This window comes from Mesoplodon densirostris, chromosome 7, assembly GCF_025265405.1.
Source record: "Mesoplodon densirostris isolate mMesDen1 chromosome 7, mMesDen1 primary haplotype, whole genome shotgun sequence".
NCBI classification, from domain to species: Eukaryota; Metazoa; Chordata; class Mammalia; order Artiodactyla; family Ziphiidae; genus Mesoplodon; species Mesoplodon densirostris.
In genome coordinates, this window is record NC_082667.1 from 5,452,317 (window position 1) to 5,477,765 (window position 25,449).

General features: G+C 43.5%; 1 protein-coding gene across 9 annotated transcripts in view; it reads right to left on the reverse strand.

Moving 5' to 3' along the window:
- Positions 1–21,418, reverse strand: part of PPP6R3 (protein phosphatase 6 regulatory subunit 3) — a 131,519-nt gene extending 110,101 nt beyond the window's left edge. For 6 of the 9 annotated variants that reach the window (XM_060105385.1, XM_060105383.1, XM_060105387.1 and 3 more), the window contains exons 1-2: positions 21,312–21,418; positions 20,443–20,516 (exon numbers count right to left, since the gene is read on the reverse strand). The gene's annotated coding sequence lies outside the window, so the exon portion shown is untranslated. The remainder of the gene's footprint in view (positions 1–20,442; positions 20,517–21,311) is intronic. The other 3 variants (XM_060105386.1, XM_060105382.1, XM_060105379.1) reach the window with 1 other exon arrangement.
- Between the last annotated feature and the right edge of the window lie 4,031 nt (positions 21,419–25,449).

A 25,449-nucleotide genomic window follows, 5' to 3' on the forward strand; every position in this document is an offset into this window, starting at 1 on the left:
TACTAACACTAATTAAAACAAACTGAAGGTGGCTATATTAATTTCAGACAGAGAAGACTTCAGAGCAAAGAAAGCTGTCAGTGATAAGAAGAGTTATTACAAAATGAAAAGGGGGTCAATACTCCAAGAAGACATAACAATCCTTAATGTTATGCAGTTAACAACATTATCAAAATACGAGTGAAAAACAGCTAAAACTGCAAGGAGAAATAGATGAATTTACTATTATAACTGAGGACTTTAACACTCCTCTATCAGAAATGGACAAATCCAGCAAGCAGAAAATCAATAAAGACATAACTGAACTCAAGAGCACCATCAATCAACCGTATATAATTGACATGTATGGACTAATTCATCCAGCAGTAGCAAATCACATTCTTCTCAAACACACATGGAATATGCATCAAGATGGACAACATTCTATGAAATACACCTTAACAAATTAAGAACAGAAATCATACAATGTCTGCCCTTAGACCACAATGCAATTAAACTAGAAATCAGTAACAGAAAGATAGCTGGAAAAACCCAAAGTACTTGAAGATTACACATTACACTTCTAAATAACACATGGATCAAAGACAAAAAAAATCTCAAGAGAAACTTTAAAAATGTCTGAACACAATGAAAATACAACTTACTAAACTTTGGGGGATGCAGCAAAAACAGTGCATAGATTAAAATTTATAGAATTGAAAGCATATATTAGAAGACATCTAAAATCAATAATCTAAGCTTTCACCTTAGAAAACTAGATAAAGAAGAGAAAATTAATTCCAAACTACGCAGAAAATTGAAATAATAAAAATTAGAGCATAAAAGAATTTTAAAACAAGAAATCAGTAGAGGAAGTCAACAAAACCAAAAGCTGATTCTTCAAAAAAAAAAAAAAAAATCAATAAAACTCGTAAGACTTTTTCCAGACTAAGAAAGAAAGACCTAAACTGCTAATATCAGAAATTAAAGAGGGGAAGCACTACAGATCCCATATACAATAAAAGGATAATAAAAGAATATTATGAACAACTCCATAGCTGCAGATTTGATAACCTAGATGAAATGGACCAACTCCTTGACAGATACAATCTGTCACAACTCACATAAGAATAGACAGTTTAGGGGGCTTCCCTGGTGGCACAATGGTTGAGAGTCCGCCTGCCGATGCAGGGGGACACGGGTTTGTGCCCCTATCTGGGAGGATCCCACATGCTGCAGAGCGTCTGGGCCCGTGAGCCATGGCCGCTGAGCCTGTGTGTCTGGAGCCTGTGCTCCGCAACAGGAGAGGCCACAACAGTGAGAGGCCCGAGTACCGCAAAAAAAAAAAAAAAAAAAAAAAGAATAGTTTGAGTAGATCTACATCTATTAAAGAAACTGAATCAATTATTAATAACCTAAAACAGAAAGCATCATGTCCAAATGGGTTTACTGATGAATTCTACCAAACATTTAAAGAAAAAAATTATACCAATTCTCTATCATCTCTTCCACAAGACAGAAACAGAAGGAATACTTCCTAACTCATTCTGAGACCAATCATGCTCCTTGGTATTTACTCCAACGAACTGAAAACTTATGTTCACACAAAAACCTGCACACAGATGTTTAAGGCAGGTTTTTCATAACTGCCAAAACTCGAAGGCAACCAAGATGTCCTTCAGTAGGTGAGTGCATAGACTGGTACGACCAAACAATGGAATATTACTCAGCACTAAAAAGAAATGATCTCTCAAGCCGTGAAAAGGCATGGCAGAACCTTAAATGTATATTACTAAGAGAAAGAAGCCAGTCTAAAAAGGCTACAATGCTGCATGTTTCCTACTATAGTTCGTTCTAGAAAAAGCAAAACTATAGAAACATTAAAAAGATTAGTGAGGGGGCTTCCCTGGGGGCGCAGTGGTTGAGAGTCCGCCTGCCGATGCAGGGGACACGGGTTCGTGCCCCGGTCCGGGAAGATCCCACATGCCGTGGAGCGGCTGGGCCTGTGAGCCATGGCCACTGAGCCTGCATGTCCGGAGCCTGTGCTCCGCAACGGGAGAGGCCACAGCAGTGAGAGGCCCGCGTACCGCACAAAAAAAAGAAAAAAGGTTAGTGAGGTCATCAGAGAGCGCTGCTCGCTGTGGGCAGAGCCTGTGTGCCACTGATGTCACCGCCGCCAACTGCTTTCTGGGAGGCAGGAGTGGAGGGCCCGAGAGTTGATAATCACGGCAGATGAAGAAATTAATGAAGACTATCCAGGAGAAATTCATGAATATTTATCAATATTTGAGAATTCCACTGGTGCTGTGGATGAGATGCTGAAGACCATGACGTCTGTTTCTAGAAAAGAGTTGTTACAGAAGTTGGACCCACTTAAACAAGCAAAAGTGGATTTAGTTTCTGCTTACACATTAAATTCAATGTTTTGGGTTTATCTGGCAACTCAGGGAGTCAATCCTAAGGAACATCCAGTAAAGCAGGAACTGGAAAGAATCAGAGTATACATGAACAGAGTCAAGGAAATAACAGACAAGAAAAAGGCTGGCGACCTGGACAGAGGCGCGGCTTCAAGAGGGCGTTGTAATAAATGCCCTCTGGGAACCAAAACCTAAAAATGCACCCAAAGTTGCCAATAAAGGAAAAAGTAAAATTAACCTTTTGGTTTGATGTACACATATTCAAAAACTATATAATTTTTGTGTGTGTGGTTAAGAATTTCTTTTTCTTTCAATTTACTTTTCCTTTTTTAATTCGAGTGTAGTTGCTTTACAATGTTGTGTTGGTTTCTTCTGTGCAGCAGGGTGAATCAGCTATACGGACACATGTATCCCCTCTTTTTTGGATTTCCTTCCCATTTGGGTCACCACGGAGCACTGAGTGGAGTTCCCTGGGCTATACAATCTGTTTTCATTAGTTATCTATTTTATACATAATAGTGCATATTTTTATTGTTTTCCACAAAATAGACGATGATTATGTAGCATTGTAAGGTTTAAATGTATTCCGTATTGAATTCATATATAAAATCTGTATTTTAAATTTGTAATGCTAAATACCTTTCCCCTCAGAAAGATTAAGTTATATTTATTGATTTTCTTATAGAACACTGAGGTTTTTAACATTGTGGTATATTTTATATTTATAGTTTACTGTCTCTTGACAAGACTCTTATTTCCTTATACAGGTCACTCTTTTTTTTTTTTTTTTTTTGCGGTATGCGGGCCTCTCACTGTTGTGGCCTCTCCCGTTGCGGAGCACAGGCGCCAGATGCGCAGGCTCAGCGGCCATGGCTCACGGGCCCAGCCGCTCCGCGGCATGTGGGATCCTCCCAAGACCGGGGCACGAACCCGTATCCCCTGCATCTGCAGGCGGACTCTCAACCACTTGCGCCACCAGGGAGGCCCTAGGTCACTCTTTGAAGTGCCATTTTATAAGCTACTATGAAATTTAAGTTAAATGTTCTTTGTAAACATTTGTCTATTTTCAGTAAATAATGATTTTATTAAGTATGCTGAAGTTATAAATACACCTGTTTTCATTATATAATATTAAGAAAGAAAGAAAGAAAAGATTAGTAGTTGTTAGGGGTTAAGTCTGAGGCAGGGATGAACAGGCAAAGCACGAGCATTTTTAGGGTAGTGAAACTGTTCTACAGACTACTACAATGGTGGATACATGCCATCATACATTTGTCTAAACCCACAGAACATACAACATTAAGAGTGAACCTAATGTAACATGCTGACTTTGAGTGATAATGATGTGTCAACGTAGGTTCATGGAGGTTGGAGGGGGGCACATGGGGAGACAAGGAGTATACAGGCTTCTGGCTCTGTACTTCTGCCTCAATTCTGCCGTGAACCTAAAACTGCTCTACGAAATAAAGTTTATTAATTTTAAAAAATGGTTAAATGTAAATTTGTGTTATGCATATTCTACAACAAGAAAAGATTTGCTAAATCACTGTTCATTTATAGTAGAGCTTAAAAACGTCATATATGTTATACATCACTTGAAAAGGAGATAAATAGAAAAGCTTTCTAAAAAAAGGTTTCCTTCCACTGCTTAACAGTTGTACTTTGTACGTAAAGATAAAAAGCAAAGAATCCAGCTTATAATTTAGTATTTTACCTATCTCTGTACCAAACACTAAACTTCTAAAAGCTTCTAAGAACAAAGTGCTTTACTGTAACAAACTAAAAGCAAGCCAGGGCTTCCCTGGTGGCGCAGTGGTTAAGAATCTGCCTGCCAATGCAGGGGACATGAGTTCGAGCCCTGGTCCGGGAAGATCCCACATGTAGCAGAGCAATGAAGTCCGTGTGCCACAACTATTGAGCCTGTGCTCTAGAGCCCGCGAGCCACAACTACTGAGCCCAGGTGCCTAGAGCCTGTGCTTGGCAAAAGAGAAGCCACCGCAATGAGAAGCCTGCGCACAGCAACGAAGAGTAGCCCCCGCTCTCCGCAACTAGAGAAAGACCGCGCACAGCAATGAAGACCCAACGTAGCCAAAAATAAATAAATTTATATTGAAAAATAAATAAATAAAAGCAACCCAAATTTATTTGTGATTAAAAATAAAAATCTAAAGCCCACTGAAATGGGAAATGGCTATAAAGTATATCAGTAATTAAAAAGAAGGCAGATCTCTGTGTACTGCATGGGGCTCAATGAAAACTGATGAATGATAAGAAAAAAAAGGTGTATGCCTAACACTGTATAGTTTCTATAAACACATATGTAAGTAATACAAACACATTGAAAAAAAAATCAGAAAAATAGAGACAAAACTATTAACAGCAGAAGACAGAAAAGAATTGGGGGAAGATGAGCAGAAGAAATTTTAGTCTTACCTATTTTTACTTTTTTTCAAAGCAAATATAATCACACATTGACTAATTTTTTTTAAGCTAAGGCTTCTATTCTAAACAGAAAAACGGCAACAGAGTAAAAAAGAAAATTTCACAATATCCTTCTACCAGTCAAGATTTCAAAACCAAAGCCAGTGAAAGAGTTCATAAAATATTAACCATTAACAAAGTCAGCATAGCCTTAATCACTTGTTCTGTGAAAATTTATGACTTCTACATTAATACACTTGCAAGGGGAAAAAAAAAACCCTACAAATTCAAATTACCCAAAGTTATCTTCTATGGAAAAGGGAGGAGAACTTTAATATTACTTCCATTTTATATAGGAAGAAGCTGGGGCTCAGAAAGTGAAATAATTTGCCCAAAGTCAGAGAGCTAGTTCAGTAGTCAAACCAAGATTCCAATCCAGTTCTCATCAACTTAACAACCTTTTCCCGAAATCATTCTGGCTAGATGTCCTCCCTCCCTCCCAGAGGTTCCTTCTTCATATAAAAGATGAACATCCTACACTCACCTTAAGGTGAAAAGAGTTAAAATATGCAAGTAATGACTCAAGCACAAGTGACAACCGTAATAACAGGCACTGGGCAAACAAAACAGGAAGAGACAGTTACATCTACCCAGTGTAAGGCAGGTACATAAGCAAGGGCAGGCTGCTGAAGGTTTACACTAATCAAGAGGCAATTCAGCAGTCACTGATGCCAAAAATTGAAAAACTTTAAGCCTGACAATATGGTAAATGGCAGGAATGGACTCTACTTTTTTCAGGGGATAAACATAAACATGCCCAATAATGCTTAACTTTAATCCTCACAACAATTCTGCTAAACCAGCTTGCTCTCTCTCTATCCTGTGCCCCTACAACTCTTTCTCGTTCTTTCCTCATTGCCCTGGAAGATTATCAAACTCTACTTTTTGAAATTTGATGAAAACAATAGTTATAATACCTATGCATCTCAAGCTCCTTGGCCTCACCGAAAACTACTGGGATAGGACTAAAGGCAGTTATTAACTCTTTACTCCTGGGATCAGCAGCACTGGCACCAAGGCCCCTAACCCTCCTCAACTTACAAGTCCTGCTAACCACACTGTCACAAAGTGAGTTCCAGCCCAGCCCAGCCTATGCTAGTATGTTCCTCCATGCCTCTTTTAATTTACTAGTCAGAGTAAGAAAAGACTTAATATAAAGAAATAAGTATAAAACCATCCCCCCTCTCCCTCAGGATAGGCCACGTATTATAAATGCTGAACTCTACTCTTTTCCTTTCGCAAAGACAGATTCAGCTCAGAATCTATTTTGATCCACATCCCTTTTCCAGATTGTTTTTGGTGTTCTATACTTGGCCAGAGTCACATTTAAAGTTCACATAAACGTTTCCTAGCAATCAAATGATCCCATTTTAAAGAGGTAACTAGTCTTGAAGTCTTTTCCATTTCTGGTTATAAAAATGAGCTAATTAATATGAAGAACCAGAAAATCTTTAAGAAATTCCTTATTGACATAGGAACACTCCATTTAAAGGAGGGAAAAACAATCGCATTTGCCAGCTCTTAACAAAATGAACATCCTTGGGACTTCCCTGGTGGCGCAGTGGTTAAGAATCCGCCGGCCAATGCAGGGGACACGGGTTTGAGCCCTGGTCGGGGAAGATCCCACATGCCGCAGAGCAACTAAGCCTGTGCGCCACAACAACTGAGCCTGCACTCTAGAGCCCGTGTGCCACAACAACTGAGGCTGCGCTCTAGAGCCTGTGAGCCACAACTGCTGAGCCTGCGTGCCACAACTACTGAATCCCGCGAGCCACAGCTACTGAAGCCTGCGCGCCTAGAGCCCGTGCTCCACAACAAGTGAAGCCACCACAATGAGAAGCCCGCACACCACAACGAAGAGTAGCCCCCGCTCACCACAACTAGAGAAAGCCCGCGCACAGCAACTACGACCCAACACAGCCAATGAATAAAAATAAAAATAAAATTTTTTTAAACGAACAGCCTGTATTACTTTCAATTCTTAAAGTTTTTTGAATGCTGACACATATCCAAAACAGTATCTGGTACATGATTATTCAAAAGTAGCAAGACACCAAAAGAGCAAGTGAAAATAAAAGGTAATGCCAGCAATCTAAAAATAAAAAAAGACTAAACATATCTGCTGGACTGGCCAACATGAAGAGCACTTTAGGCACAGAATACCTCAAATTCCTGGATAAGGAAAAACTGACGGCTCACTTCTAATTCTAATCTAATTAGGCAATAGCTGCATATAAACTGGGATTAAAAGCATTTGAAAATTCTTATAAGGGTAAAGATATCAATTAACTTTAGGCCTTAAGTTAAATATGAAATGTCTAAGATCACCAAGAAAAGAAGTGTCTAATCTCTTACTGGGTGTAGGTAAAAACAGTAGACAGGAATGAAGGAAAAAAATCCCACAATATATAGGCAAGCAAAGGAAAAGAACAGAAAAAAAGCCCAATTAGAGAGCACAAAATACGAAAGAAGAAATAAACCAAATATTTCAATCACAACTAATGTAAATAGACTAATCAGCTTAAAGTCAAATTATAAAAATGCAATCTAGCTGTGTGCTGCTTTCAAAGGGCACTCCTAAAACATTAAGGGCACCAAAACTTGATAGTTAAAGGGCAGAAAAATATATACCAAGCAAACATTAACTAAAGTCCCTTGGTACAGCTATACCAATATCTGACAAAATATACTTTAGTGGAAAAAATGTTCCTAGAAACAAAGATTCGTTACAGAATGACAAACTGTGCAAGTCACTGGAAACTTAGCAATTCTAAACTTATAGATAGAAAGCAAAAATTGAGAGAACTACAGGAATTTGACAAATGTTCCATCACAATGGGATTTTAACCACACCCCTCTCTGTAACTGATGGAACAAGCAGACAGTATTAGTTAAGGACACTAGTTTGAATGTGAATTCAATTAATGTGTTTCATCCAATAAACATGGGAAAACCTGACCTTAAAATTGGAAACACATTCTTTTTAAACACACGTGGAAAACTGATAAAAATTTGCCACAAACTAGACACCATTAAAACAGCCTCAACAAATTTCAAACAATCAAAATCACACTGGACCACATTTTATTAGCACAATGTATGTTAGCAATCAATAACAAACATTAAAAGATACAGGGCTTCCCTGGTGACACAGTGGTTAAGAATCCACCTGGCAATGCAGGGGACATGGGTTCGAGCCCTGGTCCTAGAAGATCCCACATGCCGTGGAGCAACTAAGTCCGTGTGCCACAACTACTGAAGCCCGTGTGCCTAGAGCCCATACTCTGTTACAAGAGAAGCCACCGCAATGAGAAGCCCGCGCACCACAATGAAGAGTAGCCCCCACTCGATGCAACTAGAGAAAGCCCGCGCACAGCAATGAAGACCCAATGCAGCCGTAAATAAATAAATAAAATATATATCAATACATCAACATTTTTCAATACACTTTCTAAATTTCTAAGTCAGAGAAGAAATCAAAATGAAAATGTGAATATATTCAGAACTAAAAGAAAAATTTTGCATAGTAAAACTACTGAATTGGAGCTAAAGTAGTATTTAAAGGGTAGTTACTACTTTATTTACATATATATGTATACATATATACAAAAGACCTGAAAATTAATGAGCTAAGAATCCTTGTTTAAGAAACTAAATATTAGTAATTAATTACAAATCAGGCGGAGTCAAAAGATAAGAGATTATAATTTTCTGCCAATATATTTGAAAACACGGACAAAATAAATGTTTTAGAAAAATGTAAATTACCAAGTGTGACTCAAGGAAAAGAAGACTCTAATGATCCTATAAATATTAAAGCAACCAAGCCAGTAACTTTTAAATTCAGACAGAAAACACCAGGTCCTGATGGTTTTACAGGCAAGTTTTATCACAATGAAAGAAGAGATAATTCCAATTTTACATACAAACTCTCTAAGAGAATAAAAAGGAGAAAACACTACAGCTTATTTTATTAGACTGAGAATACCCTTGATAGCAAAACTCATAGAGCTGATACAAAAAAGGAAAGTTAGAGATCTTACCAATGAACACAGATACATAAATCCTAAGATATTAGCAAGTAAAAAAATATATCTAAGGGAATTCCCTTGCGGTCCAGTGGTTAGGACTTGGCACTTTCACTGCTGGGGCCCAGGTTCAATCCTTGGTCAAGGAACTGAGATCCCGCAAGCCGAGTGGCAAGGTCAAAAAAAATACATGCCAAAAACGAAATCAAAGAATATTTTTTAAAAAAAGAATATGTCATGATTGAGCTGGATTTATCCCAGAAATGTGAAATTAATTCCAATATTACCCTTTAGAGCAATTTTTCATATTACTAGATTAAAGGAAAAAAGTGTAATATCATCCCAATAGATATAAAAAATGCATTCAATTAAGTGCAATGCCCACTTGTGATTTTTTTTTTAATTTCTCCATAAACTAAGATTGAAGAAATCTTCCTCAACCTGTTAAAGGAAAAAAAAAAAGTAGCCACACATTTAATGGTGAAAGATAAAAGCATTTCCCTTAAAACCGGGACTATGACAAGGATGCCTGCCATTACCATTTATATTCCCCACTGGTGATGGTTGCCATGAAGCAATGCAGTGAAGACTAGAGTGAAGATATAAAAAGTAAAGGACTGGAAAGAAATGACCTGTCATTATTTAAAGATTAGATGATTATCTACATAACCCCCCCCAAGAGTACACAAGCAAATTATTAAGTTAAAGAAGTTAATGAGTATGACTCACATATAAAGTCATCTGCATTTCCATTTACCAGCAAATTGAAATTTTTAACTTAAAAAAAAATTTACAACAGCAACAAAAACTATAAAGTCACCAAAGAACAAATCTAACAACAACAACAACAACAACAAAAAATGCGAGACCCGTAGAAAGAAAAAAACATAAAACTTTAAAAAAGACAAGTACCTATAAACCAAAAAATCTATTTCCTCTTCTACTTGGGTAGTATGAGGGCTAGAAGAAAAGATTATAAGATATTAAGATCCATTTTTGCCCTTTTATTACATGCTTTCTTTCAAAAAACACTTTTCTAAAAATCCCATAAACACAGTAAAGAGACAGGTCACAAATTGGGAAAGGATATTTGTCACACAAATAATTAATAAAAATCAGAATATATAAGAATTCCTACAAATAAGAAAAACCAAACAACTCAAGAGGAAAAAAAATAAGACATGGGTTTCCCTGGTGGCGTAGTGGTTGAGAGTCTGCCTGCCGATGCAGGGCACACAGGTTTGTGCCCCAGTCCGGGAAGATCCCACGTGGCGCGGAGCGGCTGGGTCCGTGAGCCATGGCCACTGAGCCTGCGCGTCCGGAGCCTGTACTCCGCAACGAGAGAGGCCCATGTACCGCAAAAAAAATAATAAAATAAGACAAACAGGTATTTCACAAAAGAAGAAATCCAAATAGCCAAAAAAATGCTCAACTTCAGTAGTAATATGAAAGAAAAACATTAAAACCATGCAGAGATAAATGAATTAATAAAAATGGCCAAAGAATTACCTGAATAGACGTTCCTCTAAAGAAGATATATGAACAGCCAATAAGGACATGAAAAGATGCTCAACAGCATTAGTCATTCAGGAAAGGCAAAATCACAATGAGATACCACACATCACTAGCATGGCAATAATTTCTTTTTAAAGGGAAAATAATCTATGTTGGTGAGGACATGGAGAAATTAGAACCCTAATACAATGTTGGTGAGAATATAATATGGTACAGTCACTTTGGAAAACAGTTTGGTAGGTCTTCAAAATGTTAAACACAGTTACATTACCCAACAATTCCACTCCTTAGTATACACCAAGAGAAATAAATACCTATGCCCCTCCAAAGACTTATACACAAATGCTCACAGCAGTACTGTTCATAACAGTCAAAAAGTAGAAACAACCCAAACATGCACCAACTGATGAATGGATAAATAACATGTCATATGTCCATACAATGGAATGTTATTCAGCAATCAAATGCAACGACACTGACACTGAAATATGCTACAACATGGATAAACCTTGAAAACATGCTAAGTGGAAGAAGCTAGTCACAAAAGACCACATATTGTATGATTCCGTTTACATGAAATGTCCAGAACAGGCAAATCCACAGAAAGTCCATTAGTGGTTGCCTAGAGGTTAGGTGGGAATGGAGAGTCACTGCTAATGGGTACAAGGTTTCTTTTCAGGATGATGAAATGTTCGAACATTAGATTGTGGTGATCATTACACAGTTCTGTGAATATACTAAAACCTATTAAATTGTATGCTTTTAAATGGGTAAATTGTAATATGTGAATTACATCTCAATAAAGCTATTAATTAAAAAATGAGATGTAAGTTCACACCCACTAATCTGGCAAATACAAAAAAGTCTGACAATACCAAGAGTTGGCAAGGATGCAGAACAACAGTGCTGGTAGGAGGGTAAACTGGTTCAACTATTTTTAACTAAAGTTAAAGCTGTGTACAGGTCCCACTACCCTGAAGTTCTAGTTCTCTCCAAGGCTTCATACCTTGGGGAAATGCTTTTGCACTTGTTCAAAGCCTCGTTGTGTCTTTAGTGGAAACCATCCTATCCTACAATGACAGGACAGAGAATAAAATGAGATATTCAGTCTGAAATAGAACACAGAAGTGAAAAGGAATAAACTATAGCTACACACATCAATGTAGACAAAACTTGTTATCTGCATGGTCTCATTTCCCTCCCTTCCCAGCTTCAAGTCCATACCTCACCATTATAATCACTCCCTTGACCTTCTCTTGCTTTGCCACTTTTGCCTGGGTAAACCACAACACCAACACAACTGCAACACTGCCTACTCTGCTCCCAGGAAAAAGAACACAACTGCTTTTTTCACTTTAAACTAAGGACGGCTCCCCTCAGGAGGCCATTCCACATGGCTAGTCCATTCACATTCTTACCCTCCCATAGAATACTGCATACCTTCTCCTCTCTACTCACACCCCACCGGCCCCTACTCACCCTCATTTTCACTGATAACTCCTCCTATTTCACGGAGAAAAAAAGAAAGAAGAAAACGGCCCTGCTCCCACCATGCCGGCTCCCCTACTATGCTCTCCCTCATCTCACCAAGGAAGAGGATACGGGTGCTCCACGTGGGCCCATTCCCAGCAAATGTCCCCTCTCCCGCTTCTTCAAGGTGTTCATTCTGTACAGAACCATTTCCCACCAACAGTACAAAAATGCTGTAATTTCGGCCATCTCAACCAACTTTCTCAGGGCCCCAACTCTCCCTTTAGCACAGCGCCAAGTGCCCACAAAACACTCCTCTTCTCTCAATCCCTCGTGAACCCTCCTCTCCAGACTCTTCCTGCACCACCGTGTGGGGACTGCTCTTGTCAAGGTCATCAGTGACTCATGTGCCACCAAAGCCACAGGACAAGTCTGGGCCCTCATTTCACCTGAGGGCACAGCAGGAGCACTGGGCGTGGGTTCTCACTCCCTCCCCCTTGAGGACACCTCCCCCGTCTTCAAAGATGCAATGCCCACCTGGTTCTCCTCTACCTCGGAGCCTGCCTGTCCCCATTTTCCTTGCTGCCTAGGCCCTCATTCATCAGTGCGCTCACTCAACAGCAGGACTTTTAAGTGTCATCAAAACACTGACGACTCCCACATGTCTATCCTCAGCCCAGACCTCTCCCCTCAACTCCAAACGCCGTAACCCTACGTGGCTCCAGTCGGCTCTCGAACGAAGACCGTCACAAATGCAACAGGCCCAGACCCCAGCTCTTGATCTTACTTCCAAACCTGCACCTCCCACCATCTTGACCGCAAGCAAAAACCCCTGGTCGGTATCACCTTCACTCCGCTCTCTCAGCTATATTCAATCTGTCAACAAAGCCTGTCGGCCCGACCTTCAAGATGCACCCAGAATCCATCCCGTCCTCACTTCCACCCCTGTGCCCCGTCAGTCCAAGCTGCCATTACTGTTTTGTTGGATCCTGGGCAGCAGAGGGGCAGCTATTCTTAAGACGGTTTCAGGGGAACGTTTTAAAAACATAAATCAGATCTCATATCACACCCCTGCTCAAAACACTACAATACTTCCCATCTCATTCAGAGAAACAAACAAAATCCCAATTGCCTGTGTGACTGGCTCCCGCCCCCCACCCCCACTTCCTCTCCTGCCACTCTCCCTCCTGCCAGGCTCTCTACTGTCCCTCCAACACAGCAGGTACAACCCTTCTTAGCACCTCACTTGCACCGGACTCTGCCTGTGAGACTCCCCTTACCCCACCCCAACCCGTAGCCACGTGGCTCCCTGCCTCACCTCCTGTGTTCAGAGGTCAGGAAGGCCCCTCCTGGCCACCTTATTTCAATCTGCAAACAGCCCCACCCACCTGGCTTGACTTTGCTCCCAGCTGTATCACCACATGACTATCGTCTCTTTGACTTTCTGTCTTTAACTGTCTTTCTCCACCAACACGTAAGTTCCAGAGGACAGGGACAATGTCTTCTTTGCTCACTGCTAATATAGCCAGCATCAGAACGTATGTCTTATCGCCTAAGACATAAGTACTCAAACATCTGAATAAATGAGTCTCAAAAACAGTAAGAGGGGAGGGGGTGAATTACAGAACAAAACGATTCCATTTATATAAACACATGCAAAAAGTAAGTTATATTATATAAGGATACATTCACAGATAGTAACACCATAAAGTAAATAAAGAAAATGATACATGCAGGGCAGCCTTTGCTTTGGGGAGGTCAGAAGAGGTAGGAGTGGTCGGGGAGCTCATACAGGAAGCCAAAGGTAGTGGCAACATTCCATTTCTTAAGCTGGTCAGTGGGTGCACAATTGGTAGTTTTAACATTTAATATCTGTACACATGCTGACATATACTTCTTGAACATATGACCTCATGAAAAATTGAAACAAAGAACAGGTTAGAGCAAGACAGGTCAAATCCAGCCCACCACCTGTTTTTGTAAATAAAACTCTACTAGAAGACAGCCACCTTCATGTGTTTCACGTTGACTGTGGCTGCTTTTACACCACAGCAGCAGAATCGAGTTGTTACAGAGACCATATAGCCAGCAAAGCCTAACATATTTACTGACTGGCCCTTTACAGAAAAGAGTTGTCTGGTTATAATGTGAAATTTGAAAAGAAACTGAAAGCAAAATTTAAAAGAGCCAATTTTCTGTTAAAAAACACTGATCTCTCAAGGACTTCCCTGGCGGTCCAGTGGTTAAGACTATGAGCTTCCACTGCAGGGGGCACGGGTTCGATCCCTGGTTAGGGAACTAGATCCCGCATGCCTCGCGGCACAGCCAAATAAATAAATAAAAATTCAAAACAAAAACGAAAACAAAACATTGATCCTTCAAGACATGTGTGATTATCTCCAAGAGCACAGTACACTGAAAAAATATAGTTCCATATAACACGAGGGATTCCAAAGCAAACGGGGTTTTTATACTGTCTTAAAGCGCCAGAGAGATTTTAAAGATGAATATTTTAGAAAGCAAAGTGCAAAACCTCAAATTTATGATCTCTACTCCCACCCCAGTAAGAAAATATTATCACATTTTAGCAAATAAAATCTATATAACATAATCCAAATCTGGGGGGGGAAAGAAGACAACACCACCACTACCACCTAACTCTACAACCTGCCCTGACCCACTTCGCCATCACCCTATACTTCCCCAGAGCAGCTAGTTACACCTCGAAGGTCCTCTATGATGCCATAATATTCCATTTCACTTCTTCAGGGCATTTCACTGCAACTTATATTAGTCATCTCTGAACTGATTTCTATTGTTATTAGGAAGAAGACTGATAACAGTAATATTAAAACAAATATGACTGTGTACTAGGCATTGTGCTAGTTCGTTTATATTTAATATTCGTTTCACAAACAGGAAACGAAGAAACAGAGATGTCATCTAATATTATGATTACACAGCTGGAAGACTGTGGAAGCCAGAACTCAAAGTCAGCTATTTTAGGTCCTGTGCACTCTTGACCTCCACAAGACACTCTGAATTGAGAACAGAGAACAGATATTAATCTGTGAAAACTTCCTTAGCTTAAAATACTATCCCTGGGCTTCCCTGGTGGCGCAGTGGTTCAGAGTCCACCTGCCGATACAGGGGACACGGGTTCGTGCCCCTGTCTGGGAGGATCCCACATGCCGCGGAGCGGCTGGGCCCGTGAGCCATGGCCGCTGAGCCTGCGTGTCCGGAGCCTGTGCTCCGCAACGGGAGAGGCCACAGCAGTGCGAGGCCCGCGTACCGCAAATAAATAAATAAATACTATCCCTATGATAGGTGCCAAATACATAGCTGCTGTATCCATCTAAGAGTATAATAAATCAAGGATGAGAGGTCCACAGTGGAAAGGGGGGAAGGGGGTGATTCAAAGAGTATTGTTTAATCAGAAGGGACTGGGTCTCATCACAGGCAACAGAGGCAGATGTGACCTGCCCACTGTCCAGAGGCAACAGAAACCCTATGTATCTCTAAGTCAACAAAAGTAAACCAGGAGACACTACACTCCCTCATCTACTACAATGACAAAAACAGATATGTACTACCACTAAAAAACAAACAAAACACCAACTCAGAAGTTAACCATTTATTTTTTTCTTTAAATTTTTATTGGAGTATAGTTTATTCACAATGTTGTGTTTATTCTTAACTCGCAGTGAGTTCCAGCTATGATATTATTGTTGAAACAAATGACACTTGAAATTATGGTCTACTGGGGCCACCGAAACCCTAAGGAATCACCCAGGAACTGAGATTTCTCTGCTGCCTATAGGTCTATTTTCCAGCATGGCCTAAATTTTTCTCTAATAATCAATGACCTCCAAAACCATGATTCTCATGAAAGGAAGCCCCCAACAGCCACTCAAGTCAATACTTGTCAATGTTTCTCCCACCACTGCCTCATCTGGGGATTGAAGGCCCAGATTTCACCAAGGTCCAGCCAATGTCTACTGACTACACTAACCCTTACGGGATAGAGGAGGCCACCCCGGAGTGTGCCTTAGTGGCTAGTGTAACTGCTGCCTTACTCACCCTGATAGGGTCTCAGGCAAGCTCCCCTTTCCCTCCTTGTCAGTGTGTCGCATTACTGTTGACAACAGCATTATTGTTCAGATCTACATCCAGGTCCAGGGAACTCCAGGCTCCCACTAGCAATCCACACAGCTTTCTCCAAGTCTGACTCAACATTCAGTCATACTTTTACTTCTGCAGGCTTGCTTGCTTTTACTTATTTATTTATTTATTGCCACCTTTTTAGTTCAGCTGCCTAATGTTTCAAAAAACAATCTCATTCATCTTTCCTTTGGGCCACCAGATTTCAGGGCAGTCAGCCTCTGGGGTACACAAACCGTTCCAAGTCAATACATATTCCCACTGTAAGATATTTTGGAATTAGTAATACCCTAGTTTTCTCCAGAGTTGTTGAGAAGTACAAAATCAGAGTCTCCTTATATCAGTAAAAAGATGTTCAGAACCTATCAAACTTTATTTGTATAAAATCAGTCGATTGTGTAGTCTTCACTAATACTTAATAAAACAGATCAATGCTAGCCAGCAGAAGTGAGAAGTAGTAAACCTCCTCTACTCAGAGTAACCCCAGATCTTTGCAAAGTCTGTGACACAAAAATGTCCTAGTTAAGGTGAAGAAGCCTTTCAAGTACTGCCAAGATTCCCTTTTACTTGCTTCTTTACCATCTAGCCAATCTACCTGGTACCCAGGATGTCAGTTCATAATCATTCAAAACCTGAAACAAACTGGGCGTTGACTAGTAACTCTCTCTCCCCTCCTAGTAAAGAAAAATAAAGGGGGAGGGAGGGAGGGAGGGAGGGAGAAGGAAAGGGGGTTTCCGTGGCAACTAAATGTAAGCCAAAGTCAAATCTACAGTCAACCTCGATCCAGACTGCAGCAGAAAAAAACCCATTCCCACTGGAAGCACCATGGATCTCAAAGATGCTCAAGATGTTCAGCATGAACCTACACCAAGCCTCCGATCAGTATGGGAACAGTCAGTGTTCCAGGTTTGATCAAGATGTTGCAACCAACATCTATGGAACAAAAGACAATATAGGTCAATCCTATTTGTCACTGCAAAGCAGCTTCACCAGCATGGGAAGAGTGGCACTGCTCAGACACACCAAACCAAGGAGAAAAGTGGAAGTCACTATTCAATACATATGAGAAACAAAGGTGTAACTATTTTACTTTATGGCAAGAGACTTCTGGCAATCTCAACCACCCAACCAGCAAACACAAGCTCTTTCCTCTCAAGTCTCTAGGGCCTCTCATTAAGAGTCTGCTATTTACACCACATACAAGTCTAACAAGCTGTGTTCTCTGGCCTCACAGCGTGCTGCCTCTCCCCACAGACTGCAAGTCCTTAAATGCCTGTTCATGACTGAATCCCTAATACAGTTCCTGACAGAGTAAGGATTCAATGTATTTGCTGATCAAATAAATGACGATTAGAAGAAGTAGACAGGAGGAGTGGTCACTTGTCATTCTCAGCATAGCCATAGGTCTGACTTCAGAATGAAGGATTAGAAAGTGCTTCCCTGATCTCCCTTTTATATGTCGAGATTTTCACATTCGGTTGGTGAAAATCTGTACAATTTTTATACTAACATTCTTCCGCTCAATAAACTAGATCATCCATATTCTAAGTGTGTGTGAGAAAAGGATCTCTGCCAGTCTCTCTTCTACTGTACCTCACCTCCCCAGGAGGAAAAACACTCACCCACTTGGGTCAGAGTCCAGGGCACAGGCAATCCCCCTTTGCTAGCAAGCAAGGGTCACTGTGTTAAACAATAAGCATAGAGTTTGCCTCTCTCTTGCCTTCAAAGGGCAGAACTGGCAAATCAATCCAGGGCTAACTCTCTGGAAATAGGCTTTCATTTAAAAAAAAAAAAAAAAAAAAAGATAATGATGAAGCTGGCATCTAAAAACAGAACTGACAGCTGACTGACAGGATGAGGGCAAAAGATACAAAACTCAAAAATCACAGCAGGATAAGGTTATTTAGCATAGGCACAAACAATCCTAAACACCTGAGAGCACTAAGTTTCAGCTATGGCAATAGATTCTCATGAAGCAACAGAAAAAAAAAAAAAGTTTCTCAATTATTTTATAAAATAAATTCACTTTAAAAAAATTTTTTTAAAGTTCAGTCTCCTTTAAATTTCAGCACCTGAAAATAACATAGGTACACCATCTTTCCCCACTAAGTAATGTCCAAGGTAGGATCTAGGTATAGGTAGAGCTCACAGATGACACAAAGAATTCCTTGACCCACAAGCAGTCCCTAAAATCTGTGGTCTAGAAGAGTGGTTCCAAAACCTAGCTGCACTTCAGTACTACTTGAGGAGCTTTTAAAAACATATTCTCACTCTCACCACACATTTCTAGAGGTGGGGTTCATCACCCATGATCTTAAAAAGTATCCCAAATGATTCCAATGCAGGCCAGATTAGGCCATCTATCCAGAGCAGGGTTTCTCAACCTCAGCACCACTGATATTTGGGGCTGGATAATTTTTTATTGGGGGGAGAGGGTTGCCATCTTGTGCATCATAGGATGTTTAGCAGCATCCCGGGTCTCTACCCTCTAGAAGTCAATAGTACACTGCCCAACCCCACAAATGTGACAAGCAAAAACGTCTCCAGACATTGCCAAATGTTTCTTTGGGGCAAAATCATCCTCCAGTTGAGAACCACTGATCGAGAGTAAATCAAAAACCAACCATGTGAGGTTCTCTCAAGAAAGGAAAGAGATAAGAAAGCTTTTTAAAGCCAAGAAGCCAGGTCTATTTTTTTCTATCCATCTCACCTAAGAAAAAGTAGCTAATCCTCAGCTCACACCAGGGCTCAGATCTTGACTTATGAGAAGGAGCTACCACAGCCTCTTGTGCTTTTTATGAAATAAACTAAGAGCTGAGTTTTAGCTGAGCAGACGGTTAGAAGAACTTCGCTATCATTCTTCTTAAGGGTAATAAGGCACTGTAAAATTTTAGACCAATATACACACTCAGGCTGCCTCTCAAATATCCAAAATATAAAACCCCAAGATACAAGTTTATCAAAGAAGCAAACTAAATTCCAACCCTGACAAATACTGTTTTAAGGAAGATGTCTCATCTGTAACAAGCACATTATCTTTGTACCAAATCAATGCAAAAATTTACTTTAAAGAGGCTATGCAAACCTCACCCTGTCAAGCCTTAATTTTATCACTATTCATTTTCTGTCCAGTTATGGTCTGCTTCTCAAATTCACAAGCAGTTAATTGAAACCAGCAAGTTTTTGTTTTGCTATACTTTACACAAAAGCTAGTTTTCTAATCTAAAACAATCTTCTTCCTGTTCCTCAGTAAGTTAAACCAGCGAGATGCTCATCTGTACTTAAGACCAAGTCTATCAAAATAACACTTCCCCAGTGCAACAAAGCAAGCCAGGGCCCAAGCAAGTAATTCCAGCGGAAAGTCAAGCATGGTTTCAAGTACCAGGCAGAAGAGCACGGGGCAGGAATCAAAAGACTGTGAGTATATGTGTGAGTGCGTGCATGGCATTTCGTTAGATACTCTAGACTCTGATCAAACACACTGAAATGCAAAACATCCATCCAGGACAAGAGTTATTTCCCAAACTATCTTCACTGAAGTATATCTCAATACACAGCAACCTTTCAAATCTCAATAAGAACCCAGGAGTACACTAAAAAACTCTAGAGTTATTGGGGGCCAATCACACTCAATACGTAGTATCCAAAAGTATGGTAGGAACAGAATCCGACTTGAGCTCCCGATGGCCTTTTCTTTATTTAACCATCTCTTAAACCATTCCGAGGCACCACCACTAATTACTCCAGAAAACGTTTGTAACTTAATCAATCTTCATCCACCCCTTCTCCTGGGTGGTTCTCAGGCCAAATGACTCTTAAATACACAGAGCTTTCTAAAGACAGTCACCAAAAGCCAGGACTTAAACACTCATGTGACTTCCTAATAGTATCTAAACATTTAAAAATCAAATTTAAATTAATAATGGCCACTAATTACTAAGCGGATTCTTCGTGCCAGGCACCGTTTCGAGCTGCTTTACACGTATTATTAACTCCTCTCCTCCCGACAAACTTAAGGAGGGAGACACTGTTGTTATTCCCGTATCACAGAAGAAGCAGGGAGTTTGGGTAACCTGCCCAAGGTCACAGGGCTAGAAAGTGGTGAAGCCGAGACCTGAAAGCAGGCAGTCTAACCCGAGAGCAAAGAAAGCTCCACCACCACCACCGCTTAGGAGACTTTCCAGTGGCTGGAAATCTGGAGTATCTTTCCCACTTGCTGCCTACCTACAACGTGACCTTGAGGACAAAATCGCAGTCAACTCCACATTAACAAAACAGCCACATTTTAACATTAAGTGCTGTGAGGATGAAAGGAAACAACTCCCAAGCGCCCCTCCCAGAAAAGCAAAACATAAAGCTCTATCCGACCCACAGAGAAAATGGTGAAGTACCGAGAAAATTACACGAAGCTCCGAGGTTGAAACGTCAGGACACACAGGTACATCCAAGGACTCATTCCGTCCACCTACAACCAAGAGTCCAAGTTGTGATCAGGGCAAGCAGGACCGGGAGGAAGCCCCTCCGAGGGAACGGCGAGAGGGCTTCTTTAAGAGGGAGGTACTTGCGGCCGAGAGAAGGACCACCCCCCTTGTGCATATGCGCCAAGGAGGCTTTCGCGACCAGGTCTGCGCTGGAGTCGCAACACCGGAGTTCGCAAATCGCTCGGAAGGAGGTTTAAACACTCCGAGCCGGGCTCTGCGTATCCCGATGACTCTGCGGCGAAGGAGCAGAAACCCACAGAACTTGTTTCCCGAAGAACCGAGTCCAACAATGGCCTTCGCGAGTCTCCGGCGAGCCTCCGCCTCAACTTGACACGCTCCGCGCTCCGGGGCCCGCGGGCAGCGGACGGTGCTCGGGGCGGAAAGGCCGGAGCGGAGCGGAGCGGGGCCCGGCCGGCTTAGGGGCGCGCCCGGCCGGCCGGCCGGCCGGCCGCCCGCCACGCCAGGCCGCGGACGTCAACGCGGGCGCAAAGTTCGCCGCCCGGGCCGCGACCCGCCCAGCCGCCCGGCCCGGCGGGGCCCCCGCGGCCTGCGGCGGGCGAGCAAGCGGCTGACAGGCGCGGGCGGGGAAGAGCCGGGGAGCCCGGGCGCCGCGCCTCCCCGGCCGCCCAGCGGCGAATTCCGGGGGGGAGGGGAGGGGGCCGGGACGCTCCCTCCCCGAGCAGCCGAGGCCGGGCGGAGGGGCCCCGCCGCCGCCCGCGCGCCGCGCACCCCGCGCACCCCGCGCCGCGGCCCGCTCCGCCGCCCCCTCCCCCCATTACCTGGAGGTGCCCGCGACTCGCCGCTAGTTGCGCTCAGGCGGGAAACGCGCTCACCGACACCATCAGCGAAGCGCCCAAAATGGCGGACGTATCAAGCAGGCCTTGAGTTCCCCCCGCCCTCCCTCCGCCGCCTCGCGTCCAATCAAGGCCCTGCCCCCGCCCCCGGCTCCACGCTCATTGGCCTCCCTCTCCCGCCCCCTGCAACCTATTGGGTCACACTGCTGCCCCGTTGCACCCACTCCGATTGGCTCGCAGACCCCGTCCGTCAAGTGCGAGGGGCGCATTCTTTTCCCATGGACTTGACGGATCCGGAACCTCTAGGACCCCGGAGTCTGGAGAAACAAATCAGAAACCGAGAGAAACCTGGCTGGGTCCCCCTACACCGTAGCAACAGCAGGGCCTCCGCTTGACGGACGCTTCGGACCACCAATCCGATAGCCAATGCTTTTTAAAACTAAATTGAGCCAAACCAATCATGGCCGTAGCTCTGGGAGCTGCAAGAGAACCAATGGGGTAGCGAGGCCGGCGGGCAGGCGGGTCGGAGGGCTTGGAGGAAACCGGTGATGACGTGAGCCACAATGTATTTCGGCGGCAGGACTCCCTATCAGGGCGGGGGAATTAGCTCAAATGGTAGAGCGCTCGCTTAGCATGTGAGAGGTAGCGGGATCGACGCCCGCATTCTCCACGGCTGAATTTTATAAAGGTTGAGGGGTCGCCCGCCGGTGGTGGTCACTTTGTTCTCAAACGCGGCGGCAGTACCAGGCGTTACAGGGGCAAAGTGAGGGGCCAGGAGCCCCAACCTGTGCGCCCAGTCCCGTGCGGGAGGAGAAGTGCAGCGAGGCGGGGGTCTTTGCTTTGCCTCGCGGAAGGATTTACGCAGGAGCTTCATTCGAATCTAGTGAGCACTTGGTCTGTGCCCAGCCTGCGGGGGTGCGCAGGCAGCAGAGGGTCCTGGCTTTGACGTCTGTGGGAGACGTCAGACTCCACCTGGGCAACACCAGGTAAGTAAAGCAGACCGCAGAGTGGTCGGGGTCTTCCTGAGCAGCTGACATTTCCACCCACGGGACAGGGAGAACAGAACCGTGGGCCTAGGTCTGGGTGGCAGGGAGAGAGACCTGAGACCCCAGGATGGGGCTTTTGGAGCAGGTTGGGTTGTGGTGGGAGAGGTGACGCCCCGGGGGAAACCAACAGTCCCAATGCTCAGATGGGTGCTGGGCCTGGAGTCATAAAGAGGACCCCGTGCAGGGAGGATGGCAGGTTTCCCTGGGGGCACTGGCTTGGTCAGAGATGACCACTCCACCTCAACGACAGGAGGCAGGCTTACTGCGGGGCTTCCCCAGGCTGTCTCCCAGAGTCCAGGCCTGAGAAAAGTGACAGAGCTTGGCCCCTGGGGGTAGCGGGATGGCAGGGCCATTGGAGTTGGCCCCTGGGCTGCCTTCCCAATGCTCAGCATCCCGCTGCACCCCTGTGCACCCGCCCCAGCTGGCCCTCCACCTCCCTGACTCAGACTCTCTGAGCCCCCGTGCCAAATGGCAGGGAGAATGGAGCCCAGCTTGAACTGGGTCAACCCCAGCACCTGGGGAGCTGGGTCTCTGGTGCAAACATGCCTCTCCCCCAGTTCACCCCCTTTCAGCGAGCCTGTGGCTAGAAGCAGAATCTAGAAGGAGTTCATTGCTTATGGATTATCATCGCAACATTACATGTTAGTTAACTGAGAGCCAGAAAGCATTTAGACACCCGTATTGGCTGAGTGACCTTGGCTGGGTCATCAGTGCCCCTCTGAATCTCCGGGTCTTATCTGTAAAGTACTGGTGATAACACCTACCTGACTGTGTCCATGCCCTGAAGGGCACTGGGCCTCTAGGAAGGCAGTAACCAAGGGCAGATGTTACTTGCCTTGATTCTACTGTTCGGAAGAGGCTCAGAGCCTTGACCAAGCCACACAGCTAGTGAAGAACACAGTCAAGATTGAAACCAGTTCAGAAGATGTGCTTGGTGCAGAGGGTTAGGGAGAGGGACATACATACAGATAATCCGGAGTGGGGCAGAGGCAGGTATACCCAGCAGAGGGAACTGCAGAAGCGTGGTTGGGGGAGGCACATCTGTGGGAGGACCAGGTCGTGGTGACCACAGGTCTGGGGGGAGAACAATGGGAAGACTCATAGCAGCTTTGGAGGATACACAAAGGAGCTTGGGGTTTATCCTCAGACAGCGAGGGCCAGGAAAAGCTTCGGAGCAACAGAAGGGCGAATTCAGGCCATACTTTAGAAAGGATTGTTTGGATTAAGAGCAGCAAGGCTGTGCTATAGCAGTAGCATAGGACCAGAGGGGCAGTCCCTAGCGACTGGACCTAGGAGCACGGGAGAGGCTGCAGGGAACCCCGGGACAGTAAAAGCACTCTGTACAATGTGATGCTTTAAATAACATTAAATATGAGATGAACCCTGTGCTCTTGAGCAGGACTGAAAGCTGAACTTTCTGTTTCATGATCCATTGGACTAAAAGCTTCTTGAGGTTAGTTTTTGTTTTACTCACTGCTGTACTACAGTACCTAGTACTTAGCACACAGTAGATGCTCAGTAATTAATTTTTTTTTTTAGTAATTAATTGCTAATTTCATTACAAATTCTTTTTAAAGACCTCCTGGTCCTTCTGACTCACCGATGCTCTGACAGTGCTCTTTGGTGTGACCCTTCCCTGCAGCTGGGCCTGCCTTGTTCTTCCAATGGCTACCTTTTGTCTGGGGAGGAAGTCTTAAGCCTACCTACCTCCTGCCTTTCCTTTCCAGGTAATCCAGCACAAAGCCTTTGTCCTCTTCAATCTGGTCTCTCTCTTGCCTGTCCGTGTCCCAATACTGGTCCTCTGGCACAAGTCAGTGTTGTGGATGACAGGGGGCGGTGCCTCAGAGGGACATCTCTGAGTGTGTGGGCAGGAGGGGGCAGTCAGGGCTGGCACCTGCCCTCCTGGGGAGGAGGTGGCCCAGCCACCCACTGATCCGTGTATCCCTTTACTCATTCATCATCAAAGGACTTGCCGGTATCTGCTTCAGGCTCCTCCATCCCAGACTGAGATGGGTCACAGAGCCATGTGCACTATAATTAAAGGAAATAATGCAGGGACTTCCCTGGTGGTCCAGTGGTTAAGGCTCCGCACTCCCAATGCAGGGGGCCCAGGTTCAATCCCTTGTCAGGGAACTAGATCCTGCATGCCGCAGCTAAAGATCCCGCATGCCGCAAGGAAGATCCCAGGTGCCTCATCTAAGACCTGGCGCAGACAAATAAATAAATATTAAAAAGAAAAGAAATAACGCAGTACCTCGTCCAACATAAGTGGGCACCCAAAGTCTCCAATTATGATGTGCTCCTAGCCTAACCAGAAGGGTTGAAGTCAGGGAGAACTTCCTGGAGGAGGAGGCATCTGATTTGAGCCTATCTCCTGAGGACCATGGGGAGCCATTGACAGGCTTTAAGGAGGGGAGTGACTTCAAAAGCTCTGCAGTGGCCTCAACATCATAAAACTTCTAGATTTCTCAAATTGCCACCTTCCTCTTTTTCTCCCTAATCCCTTTGTAATTTAATTTTTAATATTTCGATTTTCAACCCATCTAGACTTTAAAAAAAATTATATGAAAAATTTCACACGTACTCAACAGTAGAGAGAAAAGTATTAGTGAGCACACGTATGCCCATCACCCAGCTATGACTCCTTAACCTTGGGGAACAGACACAGAGCTGCCAGCTCTTAATTCTACCAAGTAGTGATTTTTAAAAAATACTATTTACTATTAGTGTGATTTCATAAAGGAAAGGACGTTTTACCACACACACACATACACTCAGATAGGAAAGACCAGCTCAGGATAAAGAAAAGGCTTTAAATTGGTTGAGCTTGCCTTGAGAACAGAGACCACCATTGTCTTTCCTTCTGCTAGGTCACCAAGGCTCAGTCCTGATCCGAGGGCTGGAGTGGGGTTTCCCTGGCAGAGGACATGCTCTGGAAGGGCCAGAGGTGGTGCTGGGTGGTTGCTGGGTCAGGTTAGGATGTGTTGAGGCTGGAGAGAAGGGACCAGTGAGGAAATCTAGGGGTATATAACGGGTAGGCCCATTTTAACATGGAAATTTAAACTCTGTTTCTTTTC